Raw genomic sequence first — 12,057 nt, forward strand, 5'->3', positions numbered from 1 at the left:
ACCTAATTTATACACGTTTAGTGCATATTTTTCTATACAATTTTTTGTTGATTTAATGCATTGATCATTTCATGATATTATCTAAATTATTTTCTATAAATTATTATAAAAATATACGTCTATTTATCATTAGCAAAATGAAATAGAGATAGTTACTTTTTCAAGGAAAAATCATGAAATATCCCCTTCCCTAATATCGTCTACCTTTTTTCTGTTATTAGATCACATGAGTCATTAATGAAATAACAATAAATATCACTAAATAAACCTTAATTAAGATTTTTTGTTGATGAAAGGTATATAGTTCTTTTCCAAGTGAAAGAGTCTTTTCATTGAATAGCTAATTATAGGTTATTTTTCTAAGCGGCAGTTCATATGCATTTGCTTTAGAATGCGTTTATAATCGTTTAAAGTCAAATATAGCGATAAGCTTATAAAACATTAAATTTTTCCAAACTGACGAGATGTTACCTCTCTTAGGTTTGTTTTAACAGGGGTTTTGCCAATTCCTACCACGTCATTTTCTCCATCAGCCGCATTCCTTGCTTCCCTTGCTTCAAATGGGCTTTTTGAATTTCTGCGACCTCGTGGAGCCATGGATGTCAGGCAAAATTGATGTGGTAGTTCAAGGAGAGTTGGTGATCATCTAGAAAAATTTAGTCAATGCTTCGCTTAGCCGTATGGTCGTATGGGGCGAAGGCGTAACACAGGGTAGAGAAAATGAAAGCGTTTAGCAAGAGGGGATCAAAATGGCCTCTACCCCTAACGTTTGAGAATGCCTATCTCTCTCCCACACTCTCTTAGCTCTCCAATTTCCATAATATGATGGCCTATGCATCTCTCTTTCTCTCTCTCTCTCTATCAACATGAAGGGGGAGGGAGGTATTTTTCTCTTTCAAGCTTCAAAGCTGAGAAGTAGAGAAATTTTGACAGCAAAACAAGAGGTCTTCATTCTTGCCTTTTTTTGTGAAGGAGAGGGGATGTATTTATAGGCATGAGGGGGAGCATACAATCGACTCATTCTTTTGGCTACTTTTCAAGAGCCAATTGAACTTTATTAAAAATGTATTTTGATTGCCTACATGTTGTATGGTGGCATGGGGATGATTATTTTATGCTTTCTCTCCTTCTAGGCATCAAAAATGTCATGAATTTTGGCCTATTTTTTCAAAAATGCATTTTTTTCTTCAAAACGATTTTATCTAGTGGTTTTTGACCAAGTTACCTCATGACTTATCTAGTTTATAAAGTCATGTCATACTCTATCATACTCTTTGATACTAAACTTACTCAATATCATGCTTGTTCTTGCGTGTTCTTCATCTTACCGATTAATGCTTTTGCAATTTGTCTTTCGGTTATGAAGTCAATGCAATCCTCGACGTATTAAATGGAATCAAGAATGCCAAATATAATGTAGGAAAAATTTATATGATCAAGTTGTTGTAATATTATTTATGAGGCATATTTGCTTTTTGTTGGTTGAGATCATTGAGGTGTCTTCTCGTGTTGGATTGCAAGACTCGATATTAACAAAATTACGTGTGGTCACTTATGTGATAGCTCGACAAGTAATTTTTAAAACGCCTCAAGTCCAAATTTGTTCTTGATATGAAGTGTTGTGGCAGGAATATTACAGCTATGAATGTAGGAGCAAATCCTATTATCAATGATTTTGCTAAAGCTTTTGCTAGGAGAGCTATATACTCTTTGGGAAACTTATACTCTAGTTATGATTAGTTTCAATTATCAATCAAAAGTAGGGATCTCACTACCATGAAGGCACCATTGAGATTAATGCGAATGTGTACTTTACAATAGGGGCAACAAATTCCATTGCACATATGATGAATGTAATGAATAAAGTATTGCAAGATTACATACCATAACTTACTATGTCTTTTCTAGATGACTTACTGATAAAAGAGTGAAGAAAAGTGATGCCAGGAGGCATATTCCACGGTGGATTCTGTGAGGTTTTGCGGTGGATTCCGTAAAATTATATTTATTTGTCAGGGCTCGTACACAAGGTGGATTCTTTGTACGAAAAGTTGACGGGGACATCTATACTTTTTGGGCATCATGTTAATTTAATGTGTAAGTGGATGATTCCATAGCAAGTGATTCTGCAACATACATATTTAAATTAATGGACATTTATGAGTTTAGAGTGCACACTCGTATTAAATTAAGGTTAGGACAAAATTCCAACCTACTTATTTATTTTGTAGCTAAAGACTGCTAGGTATTCACTTTTGTCGGTTTAATTTTATTATTTTCTAACAATTGTGAATGCTTCAATTGATGTGTAGAGTAGGCGGCAGTGGCATTGGGAAGCACTGGGTGACAACATGTATTCAAGTTATTTAGAAGAAATTATCATTTTTTATGGGTGCGCATCTTAGGCGTGACGCCAGTATTTATTTTGATGCACTTATTTATTGAAGCACTTGACATATATTTATTATTTTGTATGCGCATAGACGGATGGTTTAAATATTCATTATTGGTCATTGTATTTGGACACATCCCGACTCTTGGAGCGTCCAATTGCTTTATTCTTTATTTGGACAAAAGCAAACACAAAAGCTAAAGCATGGTAATTGTAAATTTGGGCAATTTTTTAATTTGGAGATGAATAAAATATTAAATACATGCTTTGTGGAGTGCTCACACAAGGCATGGGGGGAGATTACCCAATTGGTCTCTTTCTTCATGTCGTGCAAATCCTCTCTCTTGCTTTTTGAACTAAAGTAGAGTTTTTTTGTTCTTGGGGACCTTCCAGCGCTCGCTATGTATACATACAGCATCCGATTTGCGCCCTAGTGGTATCAGAGCGAAGTCGAGATCGAGGGCTTCCAATCGCTTACCATCTCACGTGAAGGCGAAGCTCCTGGAATGATCGAGCTCTACAGTCAGTCTCGTGACAATTCGTTAATACCAACATATTCATGGCGGTAAATAACCCCCTGCTACGTTGTTGGATCACGAAGGACCACTCTCTGGAGGTGGAGGACCACTTCCCAAGCTCCTTCATCAAGTCATTTATTCTCAGAAGAAAAGATAAGCCAATATCAATTAGTTGAAGCTTAATAATCTTAAAAATCTTAAGAAAAGCTTAAGCTTTTCAACGTTCATCAATCAGTAGCAGCAACACGTATTGAACAGCAACGAACGCGGCGAGAACATACCATCGTCTTGGAATGAATTTTCAGATTCATTAAGCTTTTTAATATAAAGCTTAATCTTAAGGCTAAGATTTATTAAAGACCTTACCTTTTTAATATCTTCCATAGCAGCAGATCACATACTGAGCTCTTCTTCGAATCACTCCCGAACTCATTTCAATCTCTCTGCATGCCCATGTTCGTGCCTGCACTCTGATAGAGCCAAATACGCAGTCTACACAAACGAAGTATACGCTTGGAAGAAGACCGTGACATCAACTTCCGTATCCATAAAGAAGAAAGATCGCAAAAATCCTTTTTTTTTTTAAGCAAGCCTTGTAAACCCAAATTTGAGCTACACTCATCCCGCTAACAAGATTTCGAGTGTGTGAGATTGTTTGAAATTTTGCAGGATGATCGATCAAAATATGGAAGATTTTATGGCCGAAGGTGATTTACCGGAACCAACGATGGAGCAAATATTGGACCTAATTATGATGCAGCTTCAAGAGGAACAAAGAGCACATCAAACTTTGCAAGCTCAATTGGCCACTCTTCAACAATCTACTACCGATCAAGATGGACCGCAACCTAAAGATGTTATACGACTCACGATCGATGCGACACTTGAAGCACAATCTATTTGGAAAGAAGCTAAGATAAGTTACCAATAAACCCATAGTTTGCTACAGGCACCATAAACCTGGACATCTAGCGGTGAATTGTCAATCCAAAAAGCCAATTGTTCACATCAACTACTTGGGATCGAGTGAAGATGAAAGACCATGAAGAAATGCTAGGTTTCACAGAAGACGATGACGATAACGGCACTACCTCAGATACTTTACCAGGTATGCCAAATCCCCATTCTTTATTAACAATGAAATGTCTTGTGCATGGTAAAGAGAATACTATTTTACATGATGATGGGAGCACACACGATTTTATTTCTGCAAAATTGGTCAAAGAATTGAATTTACATATTATTTACACTCATTATTGCATCAAGTCTGCATTCCTAAGCACTAGATACAATGGAACACAAGAAGTGCGTGACTTAGAAATTAAAATTGGTGATTATGCTGAACGTAGAAATTTCTTAGTTGTGCCTCTGCAATCTAGTGGCATTATCTTAGGAATGCCTTGGTGTCATCAATATAATCCCGATATAGATTATTCCACGCATTCAATGAAGATTCATTCTAATGGAAAACAAATCACATTGCATGGTATGCACACCCTTGATAATTTTCCATTGCTTAGTCATACACAAGCTAAACGTGAGTTAAGAAAATGTAGAAAATCCTATTTAATATGGGTGAATGAAATTGAAGTTAAGCAAAATCCGATACATCCTAGGCACACACAATTTCTTTCACAATTTAAAGATTGTTTTGCTACTGACTTACCCCCTGGATTACCACCCAGACATCATGAAGATCGCAAAATAGACTTAATTCTGGTTCACAACCACCATGAAAAGCACCTTATCGACATAATCAAATTGAACAGAAAGAAATTCAAACTCAAGTTGAAGAATTGTTAACCTGAGGACTCATTAGGCCCAATAGTTCTCCATTTGGTGCACCTGTCCTATTAGTTAAAAAGAAAAACAATACCTATAGAATGTGCATTGATTATTGTACCCTAAATAAGATCACTGTCAAGAAGAGATATCCGATTCCTAGGGTAGACGACTTGATGGATAAACTACAAGGGGCTGCAATATTTAACAAAATAGATCTTAAGTCTGGATACCATCAAATATGACTAGACACATCTGATATTTTCAAAACTACATTTAGAACTCAATTTGGACATTATGAACTCCTTGTTATGCCTTTTGGTTTAACTAATGCACTAGCCACATTCAATCATATGATGAATCGCATATTTTTGAAGCATCAGCATTGTGTCATTGTTTTCTTTGTTCAGTAAGAATGAGAATGAGCATTATGAACATTTATCTTTGGTTTTCAAATTACTAAAAGAGAATCGATTATATGCTAATCCTGAAAAGAGTGAATTTTTCCAAACCCAAATTGAATACTTAGGACATATTGTTTCATCTTAAGGTATTAAAGTTGATCCTAAAATATAGAAGCAATTTTGAATTGGCCGATACCTAAAAATGTGCATCAATTACATTCTTTCTTAGGTCTTGCTAGCTTTTACAGAAAATTTGTGAGAAATTTTTCATTGCTTGCATTACCTTTGACAAAATTATTAAAGAAAGATATCGTGTATCATTGGTCTGAAAATCAGCAAAAGTCTTTTGATTTACTGAAACATGCCTTAACACATGCTCCTGTATTGCAACTCCCTGCTTTAATAGACCATTTTTCCTAGTAGTCACTAATGCTAGTGGATCTGGAATAGGAGCTGTCCTTATGCAAGATTCCCATCCCATAGCCTACTCTAGCTACAAACTCAAACCCTCTGAACTTAGTGTTCTACCTATGATAAGGAATTTCTAGCTGTAGTACAAGCTTTACATCAATGGAAACACTATTTAATGGGATCCGAATTCATGATCAAAACTGACCAACAAAGTATCAAACATCTCCTTAGTCAGCCACAAATCTCTGACTGTCATATTAAATGGGTTGCTTTTATTTAAAGTTTTCATCCACTTATCCAATATCAACCCAAAAAAAAAAAAGTTGTTGCCGATGCCTTGAGTAGAATACCAACTATTCATAATATTTCTATGATCTCTTTTGATTCCCTTATTCCTATGAAAGATACATATGATCAAGACCATAGTTTTCAAGCTACTTGGAATAAATTAATTACCAATAACTGGATTCCAATTGATTCATTATCTTATGTCGATGGATTTATGTTTTATGAGAAAAGGTTATGTGTAACTGCTCCATTTAGATCATTTGTGTTGCATGACATTCATTGTCCCCCATATCAAGGCCATAGAGGTATTATTTCCACTTTACGTACATTGGTTGAAGATTTCTACTGGCCACAGATGGAATCTAATGTTTCTAACTTTGTATCTGAATGTTTAATTTGTCAAAGAATTAAGTGACATCATGGTAAGAAATATGGTTTATTAATTCCTTTACCAATTCCTAAAAGACCATGGAAACATATTTCAATGGATTTTATTACTAGTTTGCCTAACACTCAACTTAATCACGATATGATTTGGACTATTGTAGATTGGTTTAGCAAACAAGCATATTTCATTCCATGCAAGAAAACGTTAACTGTATCTCAAGCTGCTCGATTGTTTTCGAAAACTATTTTCACTAACCATGGTTTACCAAAAGTTATTATTTCTAATCGTGATTCTCAATTATGCAATAATTTTTGGACTACTTTGTTTGCTAATCTAGGAACAAAGATTGATTTCTCATCTGTATTTCATCCTAAAACAAATGGACAAACAGAAGCTACAAACAATACAATCTTGGATCTTTTACGTGCATACACAATTTCAAAACCACAAACATGGGATACACACTTGTATTTACTTCAGTTTGCATACAATAATACACCACATACAACTACACAGAAAGCACCTTTTGAAATCATTTATGGACATAGATTGCCTACACCTATTACATCATTATCAAACAAAGTTCAAGCTGCTGATGATATTATCAATATGCATGCTACTATTTTTGATGAAGTTAAAGATATGATTGCGAAAGCCCAGCAATCAGATACTAAACAAGCTAGCAAGAAAAAAAAAACCTATGAATTTCACAGTTGATGATTATCTTTGGTTACGAATTGAAAAGTGAAGACTACAAAGTGTTGAGAACCACCATGTTGTAAAGTTAGCTCCTAGACTTTATGGACCTTTCAAAATCATATGATAATGCATTTAAATTAGAACTACCTCAACACTGAAAAATCCACAATACTTTTCATATCAGTTTGTTACGACCTTTTAAAGGCCAATTACCTATCCACCCTATCTATGAAATCCTCCTTTGTTAGAAGAATAAACTGAAATACTTGAACCCGAAACAATTTTAGACACTGATTATATGACCACTAGAACTAGCCGTAGATATTCTAGATATTTGGTGAAATTTAAAAATCATCCTGTTGTTGAAGAGGCCCAATGGATGCATGCTCGTGACCTAAGTGCTTACCCCTCACTACTCGCTCCACATTGAGCTAATAGTAATTGAGGACAATTGCTATCCCACCCCGGGGATATGATGCCAAGAGGCATATTCCACGGTGGATTCCGTGAGTTTTTGTGGTGGATTTCGTAAAATTGTGCTGTAACAACACCTTGCATTGCTAAATTCACTCTTGCAACATCATTTTCAGCCATATTGTTTATTTACCGGGGCTTGTACACAATGTGGATTCTTTGTGCAAAAAGTTGACATGGATGCCTGTCCTTTTCGGGCATCACATTAATTTAATGTGCAAGTGGGTGATTCCGCAAAATACATATTTAAATTAATGGACGTTTATGAGTTTAGAGTGCACACTCGTATTAAATTAAGTTTAGTAGGATATGAATAAAATATTAAATGCATGCTTTGTGGAGCGCTCACACAAGGCATGGGGGGAGATTGTACCCAATTGGTCTCTTTCTTCATGTCGTGCAAATCCTCTCTCTTGATTTTTGAACTAAAGTAGAGTTCTTTTGTTCTTGGGGACCTTCCAACGCTCACTACGTATGCATACAGGATCCGATTTGCACACCAAAAAGAGGATACATATGAAGAGTAGAATGAACAGGGATGCAAGAGATTTGTTGTTGAACACATTGCTTCCTGACTAGATTATAAGAGGTGAATCTAAGTCTTTTAGGGTAGAAATCAATCTTTGGGGTGAATGAAATTCTGATTGTGGGACACGTGTGATATGGCAACACACCATCTCCAACAAAAATGGATGATATCGGCAAGATGGGAGAGGCTTGCTCTTCAATTTATTCTATCTTGGTATTTTATCCTATCTTAGTACCTCATTTTTCAAAGCCAGTGTATTTTATCCTATCTTGATACCTCATTTTGTGTATATTGCATATGTTCATTATCAATTATTGAGTAAATTGTAGAAATTCCAATGGGATAGAATACACATGAAAGCTTTGAGGAAGTTAAAAATATTGTTGAAGGATGCACCTTCTTTGAGGAAAGATGATTACGTAGGTGGAAAACCTATTATCATCACTATTGATATGAGCCCTATAGGCATTGGTTGGGCTATTGGGTAGGATGATAATGAGGAAACTCATATTAGGCTGATCTAGGTGTTGAATGAAAGACAAAGAAGGTATCCACATATTAAGAGGGAATTGTGAGGAGTGATTAGAGTTTTAAAATGCCACAACGAGTATTTTATTGGAGTACATGTGATTGTGGGAATGGATTTTTCACCTCTTCTTGGAATGGTTACAAGTTGTTCTACTCCTAACATTGCAATGTTATGGTGGATTGCCTATATTAAATCTATGAATCCTTGAATTTAGACACATTTAAGATAGAAAGGATAACCAATGGTGGTTTGATATCTTGTCTAGTGCAAGATATGAAGATGAAGACAATATGATGGTGGTTGATGATGATGAAGAGGTTGAAATTGCACAAGATTCACTTGATCATGAATGTTTTATTTCTTAAATACAAGATTTTTCAAAGGAGTTACTATGACAGAGAATGGCTACAAATTGGGCAATATTTAAGTGCCTTAACAAAAAGAGATGGATGGCCAGATGATGAGTTCAAGAATATCAAAATAAATTCATATGGCTATTTTCTGAATAGCATCTTTATTCCAAGGTATAAAAGAGAAACACCTTTGTTTGTAGTGTGTGAGAGGGCTACTCAATGAAAATTATGTGTGAATTTTATGAGAGTCTATGGGGTAGTCATAGAGGTGTTTGGGCTACATTTGAAAAAAGATTAAGAAAAGCCATTGGTGGCAAACCATGTATAGGGATGTCTTAGAGTTTGTTGACACTTACAGTACATGTCAAATGCATTTTTTATTGAGACACTGTGATCACTTGCATCCTACTTACCCTCTCTCTATGCATTACAAATGGGTTGTGGATCTAGTGACCATGCCTATGGGATTTTGGTAGATGAGATATATTGTGCTTGCATGGGAAGACCTTACAAATCAACCCAAGCTTTGAGGAAAAAAGCTATTAGTGCCATATGCAAGTATTTATTGGAAGATGTGATATGTTGTTACGCATGTGTGGGCAAGATTACATCTAATAGAGAAGAGCTGGATGAGGAGAGAAAGGGGACATTCACCAATTATCAAGGCCTTAGCAACAGCTTGCAGAGGAAAAATATGAGAGTGGCCATAATTACTTACATATTCTTTATGGGTTGATTGTACTAGTGCTACAACAAGATATATGCCCGCAAAGTTGATGTATGGGCATGACTCAATCATCATAGTAGAGGAAGAAACTGCTATATGAAATGTACTACCATGGGATGAAGGGACAAGTAGAGAAGAGTTACTATGTCTAAGGATTTATTAGTTGGAAAGGAGATTAGAAGATATAGAGCATGTAGTACAAAGACTAAAGGAAGTTGTTAGCCATTGGCCTGATGCACCATGTTTGCCCTTAGCATGGTTTAGAACCTTAGTCATAGTACTTCCATGTGTAAAGCAATCTTTAAATGTCCTATGAAGTTGTATGCCTCATGAAGTGTAATTTGTAGGTGGTTGTAAAATGTGATCTAAAGAGGTATTGTGTGTCTTTCTCACATATACATCATCATTTTTAATCACAACAAGTTGTTTGATGGAGTTTGACATAGATTTGGGGCTGAAACACTTTGGCAATCCTGTCATGCTTTCTTGAACCTTTGGTGTGGAAGTTTAACAAAAAAATGCATCCGGTTGATGCTAGAAATTTGAATCTCCTGTCAAAAAATGACCCTATTTTGGGGAAGAAAATCTAATTGTATGCATGTAGTTTGAAAGGTTTTATGTGTGCAGATCGTATTATTCTTTTCTTGATCCTACCAGTGTTAAAACACCAACAAAACTGACAAGGGTTGATGGCAGAAATTCAAAGTTTTTGTATGAATAAGTAATATATTTTCAAAAGCAAGATGATACAATCCATCCTTTGTTGTGCTGCATTCTAATTCTAAAGCTTGACCAAAAACGTCTTTGTTTGATATTAGAAGTCCAAAATTTGTGCAAAGACTTGAAGTAGTAACTGACTACTTGAAGCGGCATGATGCAATCAATGCCTTATTCATGTCTTATGGGACATATGTCAAATAAGTATCCATATCAGTCAAATGGCATTGTAACTAGGAGTAAATCCAAGGAACTACGAGAAGTTTAGGCAAATCAATAACAACAAGGGGAAGTGAATAATGATAGTGGAGCAAAGGGACGATTCAACACACTAGATGAAGAACAATTTTCAAACTATAGGGATACTTATGGAGATGCGAGTACCTCAAGTACCGCAGTAGTATACCAATCCCCTACAATATCCATGGTATCTCCTACAATTCCTTCGACTCTGTCAAGTATACCAAGTTTATCAAATGTTGAGGAGATAATATTGTTACCAAGAAATCAGTATACTCCTTCTAAGCAAGCATTTAAAAGATTCCAGCATATAGTACTAGGGAGTACAATCTTGCCATGGAACACAAGACTTCTAGTACAAAAGTCTTTGAAGTTCAACCCTTTACCTCCACTAAAGACGCCTAAGCAGCAATAGAGGCAGTACACAATGAATCCTAATCAGTTGATCAATCTTAAGGTAAGAGTTTCAAAAAAATTTGGCAGAAAGGGAGAAGACCAAGATTGCCCTGTGGCTCAATTTGAGACACATTAGATTGCAGGTGGCTTTAATATTATGTATGGGGATCAAGTTAAGAGGCAACAACTTTCAAAGGAAAGGCCATGGATTGGTATAGTACTTATGATGCTACTTATTTTATTACATATAGTGCACTTAAAGATGCTATTCTTAGCAGATTTAGGAAGCATAAAACTACTACAGATGTCTTGAAGAAGTTGAAACAAATATACCAGATCAATGCTCATGTAGGATTATGCAAAAAAGTTTTAAAATCTTTTAAATAGATTAGATGCTACAGATGGGCCATCTTTGGCTCTGCAAAGTTCTTATTTTGTCAAAGGGTTGGATAAAACTATTGTGAGTGCAATAGCAAATGTGGAATTGCAAGCAAATGCTACAATTAATGTGTTGGCCAAGCTACCCAAAGAGTTGAGAGGAGACTTGGAAAAGCAAGTCTAAGAAGAAAGCAAGCAAGGATATGTCTAATTTTAATTTGGAAGATTCTAATTTTGAAAATAGTAGTAATGATGAGGACAACTCATCACGTTTAAATTCAAATATGGAGTCAAGTGACTCAAAGGATGAGAGAGAAAAAGGTGACAAAGATGCTAGAAGCAAAAGTTTAAAAAAGGCAAAGAAGATTCTAAGGATAAGAAGAAGGGGAAACAAATAGAAGAAAATATAGCATTAGAAAAGGGGTTAGAAAGGAAAATTAAGAAATAGTTGCTGGACATGGGAGTTATTAACACTCCTAGGAATGTGAAGTCATGCAACATATGTCAAAAGATAGGCCATGAGACTAAGGAGTGTTGGTACAATCCAATGGTGTGGAATGTAAGACCGCAACCAGCATTGCTGAAAGCACTGATAAATCAAATTACACTTGAGATGGCACAACAATGTGGATTTAGAGGTTTTGGAAGAAATGGTTCGCCACCCAAGAAATGGGGCAATGACCAACCAAGGCAGTGGAATAATACCGAGCGAAGGCAATAAGGGCCTTGTTACTACGATGGCAGACAAGGATATATGTCATTACCTAAGTATAAGTCGGCTACGCCATAGGGATGAGAGGAGAATGCAAACTGGAGAGTATTAATAAATGTA

Source organism: Lygodium microphyllum, chromosome 25 (genome assembly GCF_053477565.2).
Source record: "Lygodium microphyllum isolate KBCC chromosome 25, Lygodium_microphyllum_v1.1.10, whole genome shotgun sequence".
Lineage (NCBI taxonomy): Eukaryota > Viridiplantae > Streptophyta > Polypodiopsida > Schizaeales > Lygodiaceae > Lygodium > Lygodium microphyllum.